This window comes from Sardina pilchardus, chromosome 3 (assembly GCF_963854185.1).
Source record: "Sardina pilchardus chromosome 3, fSarPil1.1, whole genome shotgun sequence".
NCBI lineage: Eukaryota > Metazoa > Chordata > Actinopteri > Clupeiformes > Clupeidae > Sardina > Sardina pilchardus.
In genome coordinates this window covers 30,251,066-30,267,823 of record NC_084996.1, presented here as the reverse complement: position 1 = coordinate 30,267,823, position 16,758 = coordinate 30,251,066, and the positions used below count along the sequence as shown (strand labels likewise).

Sequence of the window (16,758 nt, the reverse complement as noted above, 5' to 3'; positions counted from 1 at the left end):
AGCTACCTCAGCCCCGGGCTTGAAAATAAACGCGAACCCTAACCCGAGCATCAAAGCCCAAGAAATCAGATATCTCCAAAAATGATTCCCCCGTTGCTTTACAAACAAATAAGAGGCAGAAAAAAAGAATCCATTGGATAGGGATTCAGAGGGGAAACGAGGGGGTTGCTGCGTGGAAGGAAGCTTAAAGCATTGTGAACTCTTCTTGAACCGCGATTGGAGTCATATGGTCATAAATCACTGGGACACACACTCCGCCATTCACAAACTGATAGCCTATTTCAGACCAGCTTACCTTAGCCTCTGAAGAGGGAAGCACGGGCAGGCATCATATATTTTTCACATTCAGCCACGGTGCAATCAATAAAAACGGGATCCCTCCGTCCCTTTCCTGTCTTGATATTCGCAGCGAGCGAGCGTATGATGCCGGTGTCTCGTGGACGGCTGCCCCGCGCCTTAGTCCGGGCGCTCCTGGACGGATCCCCTCGGCTTGGGAAGGGGGGAGACGGTCTGGCATGAAAGATCTGAGGTATGCGAGGGGCGCTGCGAATGGACAGGCAGCTCAGCTCCTGGCCGCCCCGTCGACTGGTACGCCCTGCTCGCTGATAACAATGGCCTCAGATTTCCCCCTTTCTCTATCTCACGGCGCAAACCTTAACATCATAATCCGACCAGAGCTCCGCTTCGCTGTCACGTATCCCCGTCGCATTTTTGCCCGTTTATTTGTGGCTGTTATTGTGCCGATTCCAGTCCCGTCTCTCCCTTATCCTTTTAGCGTGTTATTGTGTTGTCAACACAAGGCCTTTGCAGCTATTTGGAAATAACGGGGCATGCTTGGAGCGCCAGGCGCGGGAGTTAATCCCCATCTAACAGCGTCACCAGTGAGAAATTATGCTAATTGCAGCCGAGTGGGACAGGATCTGGGCCTACGAGCAAAGATCCAGCGCCAGGACTTTTTTATTCACTTGTCTCCCAGTTAGGTGTCTAGGCTATGCTAATATTGTTTAGTACACGAAAGAAGCGCCGTTTTTCTCCCTCACTCCACTAGTCTATATTGAATTACCAGGAAGTGCGTCTCCAGCGCTGGCTCCTACTTGGCTCGGGGCAGAAACAGCATTCTATCTGTATTGTTAATATTTCATCACATGGCCCCCAACACACCCAACTAGTAATAACTAATGCGCAAAAATGAGAAAGGGTGGGGAGGGGTGACAGAACAGGAGAACAGACAACAGGCGGACTGGGGAACGAGGGAGGGGTGAAAACAAATCAGTAAAAAGGAAAAAGGAGAGATAATGTGTGATATTTAACAGCTAGGACGAGTCAATGCCACAGAAGTCTTTGCAAAAACTTCGATAGCGAGTCCATGTTAAAAATTCAAGAGGGCACTTCCTGTGTTTTCTCGGCATATGGGAACTTCGACAAGCGTGGGACAAAAAAATTAAATCAACATTGAAAAACAAGAAAGAAAAGACGAGAAGGAAACGAGGAAGAAAGCCGGCGCGAGACCAAAATGGAAAAGAAAATATGAAGGTGTTTTGGAGACATTTTCTCTCCTCACTGTCTCTCACCATTTTTTCTCTCTATCACTCTTCCTCCCTCTCTCTCTCTCTCCCTCTCTCTCTCTCTCTCTCTCTCTCTCTCTCTCTCTCTCTCTCTCTCTCTCTCTCTCTCTCCTCACACTCCCTATCTTTACGCTCTTGCTCTCTCACCATGTCTCCCTCTCCTTTTCTCTCTCTATTCTTATTATTCAAGACACTACACCCATCTTTTTTTGCCTGCGTAAGATTTATGACGACTATCACCCACGGCAGCTGTAAACAAGGAACTTTAAAAAGATGCATTCGGTGTAGTTACTTGAAAAGAGTGAGTCCAAACGGTGTAGGAGGAAGACGTGGGACAAAAATGTAGGTGTCTGCAACTTTCTCCTAGGCAGCATTGTTCCTCATTTTTGCAACTATTGCTAAACGGATTAAATCAGCAACCTGAAAGATTACTAATTAACTCAAACGAGCTGGAAGAGATGAACGTCTTTTGAATCAGCACATTTAGATTTTAACCACCCACTACACCAATGGAGCTAAGTTGTGGTGAAATCGAAATGTTCAAAATGAATTTTGGAGTACAGCTCTCTGAACCTTGAGAGAAGAGTGTTGTTGAACAATATTTTAGCGATTTTAAAGGATGACAGAGGACTGGTATTTCCCTTTTAAAAAGAAGTTAACAGAAAGGATATACCTTGCAGGGGTGGAGAACTCCAAAAAAACGCAAATATGTTGTGCCAGGAAACAGCATATGTTCTAAAACATCACAGGGAGGTGAAAACACTTATATGTTTTGCCAAATGATGGATTAGTTGGGAGGAATTTAAGCCTTTTGCTGTTTTCATGTGATGCTGCACTGTTTGGCTGTATGCTGTTTGTGCTGTTTGTTGAAATGGTGGAATATATAAGCTTTGCTTTCGATCATCTAGATTTCATGTTTTGTGTCTGCATTTGAAATGGGTAACGTGTGTTAAAATAACAGTAGGCTAAGTCATCGCTGTACATCCCTTGGTTATGCATATGAAGGCAAATGAAGAATCATTATATAGGCTACTGCTCGATTATTCAACTTCTCATTAGTGGATATTCTCGAATGTCGGGGCTACACTGCAGGCTATAGGTTACATCCAAGCATTACATAGGACTATCTGACCATGGGCCATCAACCATTACAGTAGTTTAAAATCATACAATAGCATACAGAAGTCACGACAATAACCCGCAAAGCATAAAAGCAAATGTATTGTGTGTACATGAAGATAATATCATAAGAGGTCTTTAACAAAAGCTGTACAATATGTTTTTGTTTTTCTGCAATAATAATGAGAAGCCTATGGTAACAGAGATCTGCAAATAGCAGTTAAAAGATGGAAATCTCGCCATGGACTCAACAACCAAAATATCTTATCAAATAGGCCAGTGCAATATGTTCAAGTGCATGCATTGCTCGTATATTATGAAATGATTTTGATCAAATAAAAAAGGATTGTAAAGCTATTATGGACCATCATTTTTTCGTTCATCGTTCCCAATCGCTTCAATAAAAGTCATGTCCTCATATTTACCTCTCCTGGGTCAACATTATCACATGTGAGCTATCAATGCAAGGCCATCATACAGTTCAAATCAATTCAACAGCAATGGTGCACTAACACATTGGAGTCACATCACCCACCGCACTCCTGCAGTATGTTAGCAAAATATATGAATCAAAAAGTCAGACGTAAAAGGCTGGTGTACTTACCGATATAATGTCCTTTATCACCACTTGATTTTATGCGAGAATGCAGCTTCCAGATTATAGGTAGGAACTGGAAGGCAAGGGAAAAAAGAGAGAAAGATGCAATCAAAGAAGGTCGCCGAAAATCCAATACAGTGCATACGACCTCTTGTAGACAAATCGAACACAAAAGCAATCTGAGATTGGGCCAAGGGTGACAGACATCGTTAACCTTAAATTATTCTCGGAATATACGGGAAGAAACGCGAGGCCATCGAAAAAATCACCGAAAGCAGCGCAAAAGCCACCCTTCTCGATATTGATTTTGATCGTTTATTGAGTTACATATCATATTTCTGATTAATCCGCGTTTCGAGTCTGACTGCTGGTACTGAGATGCATCTGCTCTGCTGTTTGGCTAGTGATTGAACTGTTTCGGAAATGCGATGAAATTTTTCATTCGGTGACCTACATTTCCCCATATGACTTAACAGTCCACATTCTACGGCTTTGTTTCGCATTAAAATATTTCTGGAGCCTCTACAAACAGTGGAACTAACTCAAAGACTAATGCTACTGCCTAATTGAACTAACTGGATTAACATAGCCGATTATTTCGATGTTTTTTTTTTTGTTCGTTCACAGACCATGAAAAAATATAATGGCCATTAGCCTGAATGGATAAATCGCATAATGCATATTAATCATAATAACAATAATAATTGTTATTATTATTGTTGTTATTATTGTTATTATTAATAATAGTAATTATGGTAATAATTATATTATGAAATGTTAAATAGTAACTCACAAATTCTCCCAATAGGAAACCTTTAAACGAAACAAATAGAAAATGAACGAAAGTAAACGCCGAGCAGCAATCCCAGAGAAAGCCATAAAATAACAGAGGCATCATTCTGGAAAAAATAAAACCAAAGCCCAGGCATATGCTGCCCTAATCCCAGAAGGAAGCAAAAGTGGACCGAAAATGGCCATATACAGTAGAGAAGGCCCAAGTCGAAATGAAATCAAATGGCCTTGCTGGTGTGCATAGTAGCGCTTATTAAAAGTGGAATAAAAACGTTGGACGCTCCCGTTCGCCGGCTCGTGACAGCTACCCCAAACACATAAATCAAAACGAGGATTCCCCGACCTCCCCGACTCTGCGGCCTATAGCGCTATAAAGTTATTTATTGCATCCCCGCACTCACGCACGGCGTTGGCTCGCGTCCATCCCTGTCGCCCCGGCCTTGTTTTGAACGCCACGCGGGTAGTTTTTGAAAGATTTTCGGTACCGATAGCTCGTCGGCGACCCGGAGCCTAACTGGACTAACCTAAAGTTACCTACAAAGTGAAGGGTGCTCCAGCCCCCGCCGCTAGCCACGCTGAGCTCTCAGAACAAAGGGAGGAGGCAGCTCTTAGCAGAAGAGCTGATGAGCCAATTTTAGTGGGAAAAACGGGGAGAAAGGGAGCCAGGGAGTAACGAAATTCAAGACAAATCAGGGCTAGCTTTTCCTCGATGCAACGAATATCCACCGAAAAGCGTCGTTTAGCGGGCAGGGTATCGAAGGAACCGAGAAGAACAACAGTGGGATTTGGCCGCCTGATTTCTGCAGGGTTTGCAACAAAGGCGCTCCTGCATAATTTATCAAAATGCATATTAAGTGGATGCACAGGCATTAGGGAACTGGGAATGTTTGCCTGCTCGAGATTTTCAATATGAACACTGCGATAGCCGAATCCCACTGCACATCCAATACACATGGACGCACACACAGAGACAGAGCCCTGGGCACATAACAAACTGTTTTTTTTTTTTTTTTTACCCCAACTTTATTGTCGAGGGTTTTTTTGTCTCTCTCCTATTCCCTCTATCTCTATCTCTCTCTCTCTCTTCATTCTGTAGTGCTGCCGTTATCACATCACTCCGTTAGGATAGTCGTCATGCGCCCTGCCTTGTTTCTAACGGTGCCTACCAGCGCCCATGCTCAACCGTACCCCATGAAACCCCTCTCCTTGTGACATAATTTTCAAAAACCGTTGCATGCTCCATGTAAACACGAGCAGGCAGTCAGAAACACGAGGAATAAACAGGGAGAGGCGCACGGCGTGGCTGTGTCGCGCTTTGACAGATTGGTACTGGGTTTGCAGTGTGACCTTTTGCGTCGAGGAGCAATAACTCACCAGATTAATGATCAATCAACGGAAGTACTTTGGAATCCCCTTGTAATGTCTTATATTTATGAATTAATCCCGGCCCTGTCGTCCCAGGCTTTCAAAGAGCCCGCATGGTGCCTTCTGGAAGTCAGCGAAACGCCGACCTTATCCCATTTGCTGTCTAATTACCAGGCGGTTGGGAACAGCAAAGTCAGAGCCTGAGAGAACCACAGCCAGTGAGTCCAGCAGGCCCCTCACCAAATCCAGAATAATACTCTGAATGATCCGCTCACGTGACACGCATACGTCAAAACTCTATCGTTTAGAACTAATTCAGTTACTCTAACCTGATTTGATCTTTCATATAAAAATAAGGCCGTTTTTTTTTCAGCTTTTTTTCCAGAGATTTGTTGCCACTTCAACTTTTGCCCTAATTCTGGAGGCACCACCCTCCAAAAATGGCCTATTTTCTCCCGCTATCTCTGTGAAGGTGCGCTTTCATCAGGTCCATTTGTAGAATTCCAATGCGTTGAAACGTAATGAGCTTGAACGACGGGCAAGCCCCAAATGGCGACCAGTGGATTGTTTTAAACGAGCAGAGGCACAATATATCTTCTTTTCTCTCCCATTCTGGCGGATGACATGGGACTTTCAACACCAAGGACTTGAGAGCTAGAGCGGTGGATACGCGAGGCCTCTGCATCCAATCTCTGGGCGATAAGGGGGGGGGGGGGGGGGGGGGTTCTTTGCTCGCTAGCGAGTGAGAGAGCAGGGGGCTTGGTTTTTTACACCCACGCAGATAGCCTTCTACTAAAGATCTCCGGATTACAATTAAACTCTCATTTGAGCCCGCCTGACCTGCGCGTTATGGCAGTATCGATCCCAGTGGAGTCGCCAGTCAGCACACAGGAGTCAACGCATATTTCCTGGAGGTGGAATTGTGGTACCTGTGTTGTTATTGTATTTTTAGAGTTAGTGACGCAGCATCACCGAACACTCCAGTTGTAGCCTCTTGTAACAGCAATAAAAATTAGTGATGGTGAAAATAATTTTAGTTGACCACGCTGACTGCAAGATATCAGCTGTAGCTGTTTTTCTTTCCTGTCACCCGCATGCAATGGTTTGTTAGAGCATGGCGAGGAGCAGCAAAATCAGTCTCCAGTTCTCTCATCTACATGCGTGGATCCTTAAGATGTGGAGGTCTACAACCGTCTCCCCAGACGATGAGCATAGCCCAGTTCTAAACAATGAGAATGCTCACAGTCAGTTTTTTTGGTGAGCCAAGTTAATTTTTACTTGACATTAGGGTCTCGAAGGGGTAATCTTTAACTGCCTTTCAAAGGAGGCACAGTCTGAAGTGAGATGGGGAGGAGGGGGGGTCACTATGGGCCCTGCACTCGGGACCTGAAAACTGCTAGCCTCATCAAATAAGATAAGACAAATAGGCTGTGTTAGTCATCAGAAGCTGTGTCGTTGCTATATGAGTATACATATAGAAAACATATATATTATAATTATATATTGGTTATGCCCAAACACTTAATACGAAATTGCTTTGTTGAAGAAATGAATGTCCATTCTTAGACATGCAGCACAACCTCCTAAACAGTGTGGTGTATAATATTTACAGTAGCATTGTCACAACAACAGCTAATAATGTAAAGTGCCCCAGGGATGTAATTGTTGAGACCGGAGCATAGTATGAATAAACTGTGCTCCATGCAAACACTGTCAGATACTGTCGTCTTGCACACGCACCTTCACTTTCACTTTCCCCCGGTGCTAGGCCCAATGTCAGTGATGTATGATCAAATCGATTAAATGATAGCCACTTAAGAGTTTTGTGGTTTGATTCAAGGCCGTTCTCTGTGACGCGTAAACCGCTGGGTCACTTTTGCATTTGTTGGAGGCTAACTACATTTTAGACAGCACGTGGGCAGGAATTAATTCAGGCCATTTTGTCCCATATTGTGAGCCTTCGAAATACTCCATACCATTCGGTGGGCCTGGCGAACGCTTGCGAGTGGGACCTGACCTGCAATTTGGCAACAAAAGGAGTTTTCTGCTCCAAAGCATGTTGATACTCACCCAAGCTACGGGCTAGGCTTGGCTCTAATCCTCGTGATGCTGTGATACCACTTAGGTTACATGTGGCAGAAGGTTTAAGTAAAAGTGATTGAGGGCAGCGGCTGTTCCAGGTGCATCTGCAGTTTGGTGACTTCATCTCGACACGAGAATAAGATTAACATAACACTTGTTGAACTACCGTAAAACCTATGAAAAATGCAGGTGCACGTCTATTTAGACTATATTGAAATACTTCTATTTAAAGTATTGTGAAATATCAACACAGTGGGGCATCATTGCTCTTAACGTCACTGAACTATTTTCTGGGTCCAACGCAGTTGGTCATGTTAACGTCTGAGTAGCTTACATGGCCTCTTCGATGTGTTCCACATTCTATCAAGGTTATGGCCTCTATGTTCAATGCCATAGCGGGAGATGATGAGGGTGTAATTTAATCTAACACATGCAAAAAAAATAATAATAATTAAATAATAATAACCCCACTTCCACGTGTGTGATCTTCAGAGTTATAGAGGAAATCTCCAAGTGTGTTTACATGTGCTACGCAGCATGACCCAGCAAAACTTTGGGGGAGATAATAATTCAACATAAACGTCCCAAGGAGGGGGGGGGGGGGGGGGGGGGGGGGGTAGGGGGGTCTGCGATAACTGCCATTACTTTATACTACTGTGGTGCCTTGTTTTGGGTTTGTTTGGACACAAACAGCACAAATAAATGCCAAATGTGAGGTTATCATCAGCCTTGTATTTTTGGGATTCCTGCAGCGCAGACTGGGACAAAAACGCGCGATTCCAAATTGAGAGGTGCTAGAGTAAGCAATCCGTTGTCGGGATCATAAATCATGGACACATGCGTCTTCTTTTTACACCCTAGCTGCAAGATCCATTCACTGAGTTCAACTCACCCAGCAGGTTTACACTCAAGGCTAACTTACTTGTGTCGTCTCCTAAAACTTTAGGCGGATTGGACAGACAGAACTCAAAAGAAGATAACTGAAAAGGAATCCAGGAGGTTCACAGAGGAGGGAGGAAAACACAATGAGTTAAGGGAGAGATAGAAGGGAAATGAGTAAGCTACACCTTCCGCCGCTTTGGTTACCTATTTGAGGGCATCTGTCTTCGGTTCTAGAAAGACAAAAAAGTTTGCGAGCTTGGGCACACCCAAGGATGGCTCCTGCCTCGGTCACACAACGGATAATTAATGACTTGTCTGCAGAACTGCTTTGGACTCAAAGAAGAGTCCAGGCACCCGGCGTCAGTCGAATCCTGCAAGCCTTACCTGACTTCCAGCACTCCTCTCGGTCCCGTAAAAATGGACAGGCGCGTGTTTAGGGACTTTATGTTCAAGACGCGCATGGAATACTTGCTTTGTTTGTTTCTCTGTTACCTTGGACGCACTAATTTTCACGGTATGCTACAGTTGGCATGGTTGTTTGCTGATCTCCACGAAAATCAACTAAAAACAACAGCAGTAACGCGTTTTGAATCCACAAGCCCATCTTGACAATTGCGAAAGATTTACGTACTAAGACACGCGCGCACACACGTTGGAGCACTACGACGGGCAGAGGACCTGTCCGAACGCCTCCGAAAACGCGGCTTTTGCTCCCCTGAATTCCACGCTCCGACCTCGGCGTGTGATTCACCGGGCTCAGCAGTTGCCAACAGGCGAAAGATTCCACCTCTACCCTCTAACTCTTTTTCTGTCTCTCGCTGCTAGCGTGGAGCAAAGAGGATTGACACGGTGAACCAGTGGACTGACAGGACACACAGGGTGGAGAAGGCAGCGGGGTTCGTCTATCCAATAGGGAACTACACGGCTCCGTGGCCGACACATGGGCCATATGGCCATTACAACCTGCGGGCTTCTACAAGGGTGAACGCGGTCAACCTCATTCCGATAGCAGTCCATTTCCTGACAAATTCCTGTTCTCTTTATAATGTTTTCGACAGTCCTATTAGTCTGCGAATAACACTAGAAAAACATATTTTACGCACAAGAAAAGAATAATAGCCTAGATAACCTCATTCCGAAACTGGAGCTGAGAATTTAAACGGATTTACTGCTAAACTAATTTTTTGGCACTATTTGGCAATATTATCGCTATCCTTTGAATGTTCAAACCTACTTGACTTTGTTTGCAAATTAGTCTTTTGTGTGTACATATGTAGTCTACCCACGCAACAAGATCCCCACGAGTGCCCTTTTTCTCTGGTTCTCTTTCTGTCTTTCACACACACACACACACACACACACACACACACACACACACACACACACACACACACACACACACACACACACACACACACACACACACACACACTAACAAAAGCGGGCAGAAAGGAGATACAGCGTCTAGAGTTCAATTATAGCGATTCAGAAGTGCAATGATAGTATCCGGGCTATTCTTAGGCATCGCACATAAAAAGCTACTCGTTCTCCCGTACATTTCCGGCTCGATGCTCTTATCGCTGCTCTCCATGCTCCTCAACCCGGTGAAAACCCTCCGCGCAGTCGCTGGATACCTTTTCGCCGGTCATTTTTCATGCGCTTTCAATCGCTGCTCTCTCAGACCGTTATAAATTAGCGTGAGGTTTCGTATTGATTTATTTCCAAACTGGTAATCATTCCTGCATTACGAGGCAGGGGAACACCTGGCAAACCGGCCCCCTGCCCTCCTCTGCAGGGGGACACAGACACTTAGAGACAGGTCTTTACACTTTTACCACCCCAATTACAGAAAAAATGGTTGCCAAGATATCAGGGATGTGGATGTTTAGAGGAATACTCAGATATTTCGGTATAAATTCCGATTAAAGCAAAGCATATGCTATGTATATGGACAAATCTAATGCTTTCACTCTTATACACCCAGCCATTAATACGGATTTTGCCTTTGGGTTAAACATTCTGTATCTCCACAGTGCTTTGTATTCTCCATTGGAGAACCATTATGCGTCCAACATACTGTAGATATTTAAGGCTTTTTCCGATGGTTGACTGCTTTTGTGCCTTTTCTCAAAACGTGACTACGTCATTACAAAGAATACTGTTTTATTCGAAAGCATGTACTATTAGCCTACTATCACCATGCACAAAACTTGCCTGCTACGTTGATAGAGACAATAGGCCCAACATATGAGAACTATGCGAGGTCTCCTCGACTGTTCATTTCACTGTTCACACACACACAGTGTGTGTGTGTGTGTGTGTGTGTGTGTGTGTGTGTGCATTTTATTTCAAAACCTATTCATGTAATTTTGCCTGCATATTTAAGAGGTTTTGAATTATGATCATTTTAATAATAAATACTCATTTTACCAAGCATGCAAACTGTGCTCGCTTACACTCTTAGTCTGAGATGGTCGGCTTGAATGAGAGCAACCAATTCTAAAGAATCGAAATACCGTTTTGCACAGTTCTTTGTAGGGTCCACGCTTTAGTTGTGGACATTTACAACCATACAATATGGCTGCCATACGTATAGTTCCAATGGGGTGGGAAGATTAGTTTACATTGTCTCCTCTCTAGAGCGTGGGATTACTACACTGTTGTCTAACATTTAAACGACAAACAAACAAGACCCCCCACCCCCCATACCCACAGAAACGGTAGCAGACGTAGGCCACTTTAACCAAGGCACGGTTTTAATTATAGAACCTATTCAATGATTACTTTGTGTTGAACAGTCTATAGCCAGCGTTTAGAGAACTTTTGATCTTTTATGCCGAATAAGGGTGTTAATTTATTTTAAATGTGAAGAGCATTTTCCCATTCATATCATTCTATGCACAACCACATTTCATTTTTGCTTGGTGAATGCAAATTCGCTGGTTGTATGTATTGCATCTTTAGTTATATAGCCTATAACGATGTAAAGGCATTTAAACGCAACAAATAATTCTGATATTATATATTAATGAAACAGTAGCCTGCTGAGTGATACTTTAGCCTTGTGTTCAGGGCTGATATGGGCTACTGCCTCTCTGTGAAAATCCAACGGCCTGTCTTATGATGGCGTTTTGAATCATTCATTCCACTCACCACTGTCATTGAATTGTGAAATCAGATATGAGGCGGTTTTAGTGAGCTCGAGTGATGTCCTGCGCGAAAATGTCTTCTCTCCTCTCCCCCTGCGTGTCCACCGAAATGAGCTTGGATATTGTTTTTGACACAGCGCCGGGCTACGAGAAGCGCCGCTGGAATTATACATTTTGAAAGTGCTGCCCCTCGCTGCTGCTCCCATTAATATTTGATGGGATCCACAGAGTTCTTCTAATTTTGCTACACAAAGGTTTACACTACCAAGGTGGAGAGGAAGAGCAGGAGGCAACCACGCGAAATAATACTTGTCATTATGTGAGATTCACACAAATGTTATTTGAAATGGTTATCTATATTAGACAGAGTATTAGTTATAGCAACACACTTACATCTCTAGTATTGTAGGCTATTGGTATTATGTTACAATGCCTTGTTTTTGAGAGAAAATTAAGAATAAAATGAATAACTATAAAAGCTACGCCTCTCCTCTTATTGTGTTGTCTAGAAAGGTAATGCCCACTATAGCATCACCGTACCGTACAAATATTGCCGCCTAGCCAAAATAACATTAACGCGTCATAAACTAGATTTACCACTCTTGGAGCCTCACGTTTTGTAAACCTCCCCCTCCTCTCAGGTAGCAAAGGCTCCACAATGAGCTGGATAAATTAGACTGAGGGTGCTTGAGCACCCGGTTTGGGTTATTTATGACCTTTTTTTCTACAAAAGTCCTGCATATAGTTAATACCTACGCCTGTTGGAATAAAATATAAAACGGCTGGCATGAAAGCTATACGACGAGGTTTAGGAATATCTCTATTGTTTCTGGTAACGTCGAGTTTCATTCGGGTCTGTTACAAGTTTCCCACGGATCTGGAAGAAACAGACCAAAAAATGCATATCTTCGATTATCTCAGCACAAAATCAGTTAATCCCTCCTGGACTGAGCGTATTGAAAGTCAGTTGGTCGTTTTAGTTAACTGTTCAGCAACGTTCCTCTGAAGCCTCTTCTACTAAGGTTGCCTTCCAATTAAGTTTTTCCTCCTGTGTCGCAAAAAGAGTTACAACCCAGGTATGTAACCTCTGGCTATAAATCTCCGGGCGGGCTCTGGCGCTTTTATGAGATTTACATGGCGGCGAGGCGTTCCCGTTTTGGCAAATTTAAACAAATCTTCCCTTAATTGGTAATTGTATATGCAGTAACTCAAGACCTGCAGCTCCTTAGCCTTTATATTAGCTTCGGAGCCATTGCATGTAAATCTCCCGCGATAATCAACTCGAGGTCGAGAATGGGAAGAAAAAGGAGGGTTTCACCCGCTACGGAGTATGGCAAGAGGGCCGGCAAGTAGCGAGGAGCCAGGGATCTCTTCCTCATTCCCGTGTATCATCGCTCGCTCATCATTTTCCCAGCGAAATGATTTATCGCAGAGACGGTCATAAACAACACAACTCCCTCACAAACACACAATGGCAGCCCCGCTGCCACTGACACACAAATCACTATAAATCAAGCGAAGTAGCTGAATGAAAAGAGGAGAGGGACATGCTGCGGAAGGGAGAGAGATGGGATGGGGGACAGTGAGAATCCTTTACCGCTTTAAAAAAGAAAATATACAGCATGATATCAATGGAGCACAAGTGCAAATCTATGACATGTAATATCAGTCCTGTTTCCACAACCGAAGTCAAACAATGGGATGGGGTTTGAGACGTGCATGCACGATGACAAGGTATGGCAAGATGAATATTTTCTGACATATTTACCACAATATCACAAACGGCAAATAATTCATGGACTCGGGCAAGCCCGGAACGTTGCAGCAATGTACGCGCATGGAAGTGGCGTCCCCCGTTTCCGCTATACTCACAATGTCCACACGCTGAGGTGCTCCCGTCCAATTTTGTTTTATTGCAGCCTCCGCGTGTGTCTGTGCCTCTCTTTTTTTCCTCCGCTATAGGGCTTGTTTTTAAAAGGACAGTTGAATTTCACGTCAGACACAGGGAGACCATGTCTGCGATATTCCTGACGAATACATATCTATTCTGCAACCACTGCATTAATTATTTAATGAATCACGTGACCACGAGGGGGATGGGGGTGACTCTCCTTGCAAGCTCGCGGGACCACTCTACCTCAGCGGTACAGACACTCGCTTTTAACTTGATTTCTTCGAACATAAATGTATAAGAAAATAAAATGATACATCACCGTTTTCCGACCTGAAGCTGGTGGCGAAATAACTTATGTATTGGCAGTTATGGTAAGTATTAGTAGTGTCATAACCACGTACTGAACGAACTCGAACTAAGATAAACTTGAATATCTATTTTGCTTTCTTATGTCTATATTTTAGACATAGACCTAGACCTGTATAGTTTCGATACAGCTTTTATGATATCTAAATATTACTTCCACAGTTTGCTACTGTTGTCTTAGCAAGTGCAAGTCTTGTAAAGGTTTTCATCTTGTTTTCGCTTCGTGCTCAGTGTAATGTCATCTTGTCTTTTCTATGCCTCTAATTGAATTAAAGTTTGCAAAGCAATTGAAACTATGTAGTCATTTTCTGCACTAAAACACTGCTGGACTCCGGTTCGTGTTAACATCACTCGATTACGGAAAGTTGAATAAACACCAATACTATACTGGCTCCTTTGTAGTCATGCATGATGTTACAGTTTTTTAAAAAAGATATGTAAGATTTTACGCGTGCCCTTCTGATGCGTTTGGTCCTATCTCAGAGTGCACTGTGACCACTATCTTCTTCTGGACTCTAAATGATGGTTATAGCCCATAGCAAAAGGCAGTTCATTTTCACGGGGGACCGAGAGAGATGGGTTTTTAGACAGGTAGCACGCGGCAAATAAAAGGGGTGAGTTTAGCAGAGACCCCGCCGTGAGCTCTTAGCAACAATAGTTTTTTTTCCTACACTGAGGCACAGCCTCGCTGGGTAGACTATAACAGAGCAGAACAATGGACCTGGGGCTGTGTAGAAGCAACGAGTCGACTGAAGACTCTCCTGAAGGTCAAACAATAGCTCGACTTGGTGTGCTTCGAAATCTCAGAGACTTCTACATTGCCTTGGCTTTCCCTTTCTCCCTCTCTTTCACGTAAACAGAAGCAAAACAGCTTAGGGGGAGATAACAAGGAGGAGGGGAAAACAAGACTCACTTTCATCCCACAAAAAGTAATCACTATCAAACGCAATTACACTAAATATTCTGGGGAAAAGCCAACAGCACTAGGATAAGCTACGATAAGCTTTGTTTGCAACTGAAACCAACATCGCACTGGTCCTATCAAGGCGTTGAATGATCCATAATGTTTGGACCGAAAGCGCAATGGGAATAGGTGCCATTGGTAATAGTGAAATTGTAAATATTTCAATCATTCGTTAAACATATCTCGTGTACATGCAGACAAACCTCATGTAAGGTCATTGGATAGGATTTTGGATTGGGTGACATGCGCCCTTGAAATGCCTATACTTATTATTGTGTGTACTGTGTGTTTACTGTCATATAGAGACCCGCGGTTCAAAATTTCGTGGGATCAAAACGTGGAATGCCTATGTCATTTTAATCAATCAGACTAGCCAAACATTAATAGCTGAGAATGATATTCATTACATAAATACAGTAGGCCTAGTAATTACCAACAGTGTTCAACTGTTCAATTCAAGTCATTACAAAATTGATGGTTTAGAGTCACGAAAACACTACATCTTCTTACATATTTGCAGGAATGAGTGGTAAACATATGGGAAATATTGCATGGGATATTTTACATAGGCATAATACGTACACAATATGTACTGAGAATGAAAATACAACAATGACGCGGAAAAATGTTCATTTCCAAATCGACATGATGACATTCCCTCTACAACAGCTGTCATTATGTTATATGGTTAATGTAGCTACAGCTACTGCTACTTCCAAAAAAAGCTAAAAGCTTATTAGGCTACTAATTCTAAAATAAGTTACCTAATAATAATAATAATCATAATAATAATAATAATAATAATCATAATAATAAATGAACAGTCAGTGTAAATTGCTTTTGAACAGAGTCGCTGTAAACATAACCCTTTGCTGAAGGCTTGGTTTACACAGGCGAATGGAGAATGATTTACGGGCCGAACATCTCTTCTTTTATTGTGGACCGTAAATCTGTCAAACCCGGCAGGGCGCGCGTAGTCCGATTTGAAATATATTCTGAAAGAGACGCGCTCCCTCCACGGGAAAACAGCAAAAGAGTGTGTGTCCTCACCTAACATTAGTAGCATTTTTTTGTAACAGCTGGGTCACAACTGACCAATGTTTAATATTTAGCTGTATGTAGGCAACTGATTTGTTCCCCCTTTGCAGTGCAGAAAGAAAAGTAATTCCTTGCCGTTCTTCTTTCTTTTTTCATCTCAGCTGACATGCACTTTGAAAACATTGTTGTCTATATTTCATAAACAATTAGCCCTGTATTTTGGTAGCATAAATCGCCGAAGGATTAGCCTAGTGGGCTATTGCCTATAGTATTAGCAAGCTGCTCTATCTCTAAAATATTGAACAAATACATTTAAAATGCTCAATTAAACGTGCTATCTATTTGATCAATAAATGACTATTTATCTATTCAGTGAGTTTTTTCTCTCTCTCTGTGCTGGCATTGTCGAATCTCACTCTGTCTTTTTAGCAAGTTAATTATTGATAGGGCATGACCACAATCACAATTGTGCGTCTGCTGCACTGAAATTAAGTTAGCCATTAAAAGATTTTGAAAGGCTATAGACTACAACTTAAGATAGCCTACTACTGTTGGCATTTAAAAAAAATACTCGTTACACCATTATTTTTCTGATGTAGGCCTACCATAGAAATATCATCGCAAAGACGAGTAATGTGTTAATAACAATGTAGTATGGAGTGGGGTGGGAGATAGTGCCTGTGGTAACATTTAGTATCTCCTTTACTTAATATGTGTCCCTTTTTGAAAAAAAAGAAAAAAAAAAGACAGTCTAGCCCTGGCGCGCGGAGCTCGCGTGTGCTGGTCATATATCTGTACTGACTGCGCGGCGCTGACCTCCGCTCCTCGGCTTTGCACAATAATAATTCAGCCGCGCGCACAGGACTATTTGTTTCGCAATTAGCAGTGTGTGAGCTAAAACAGGCAACAGCGCGCACACACACACTTCGGGCCAGGCCACCAGG

The 16,758-nt window shown here is 43.0% G+C and overlaps 1 protein-coding gene and 1 long non-coding RNA gene across 10 annotated transcripts in view; one reads left to right on the top strand and one right to left on the bottom strand.

Moving 5' to 3' along the window:
• hoxb3a (homeobox B3a) overlaps positions 1-16,758 on the bottom strand; it is a 55,227-nt gene that overhangs the window by 6,004 nt on the left and 32,465 nt on the right. For 2 of the 9 annotated variants that reach the window (XM_062532780.1, XM_062532779.1), the window contains exon 3: positions 3,289-3,355. The gene's annotated coding sequence lies outside the window, so the exon portion shown is untranslated. Of the gene's footprint in view, positions 1-295; positions 1,179-3,288; positions 3,356-4,075; positions 4,086-4,475; positions 5,414-5,448; positions 5,994-8,787; positions 9,195-13,424; positions 13,628-16,758 lie in introns of those variants that run through there. The other 7 variants (XM_062532784.1, XM_062532785.1, XM_062532783.1 and 4 more) reach the window with 7 other exon arrangements.
• Positions 1-16,758, top strand: part of LOC134077277 (uncharacterized) — an 87,955-nt gene that overhangs the window by 42,551 nt on the left and 28,646 nt on the right. The window lies entirely within an intron of this gene.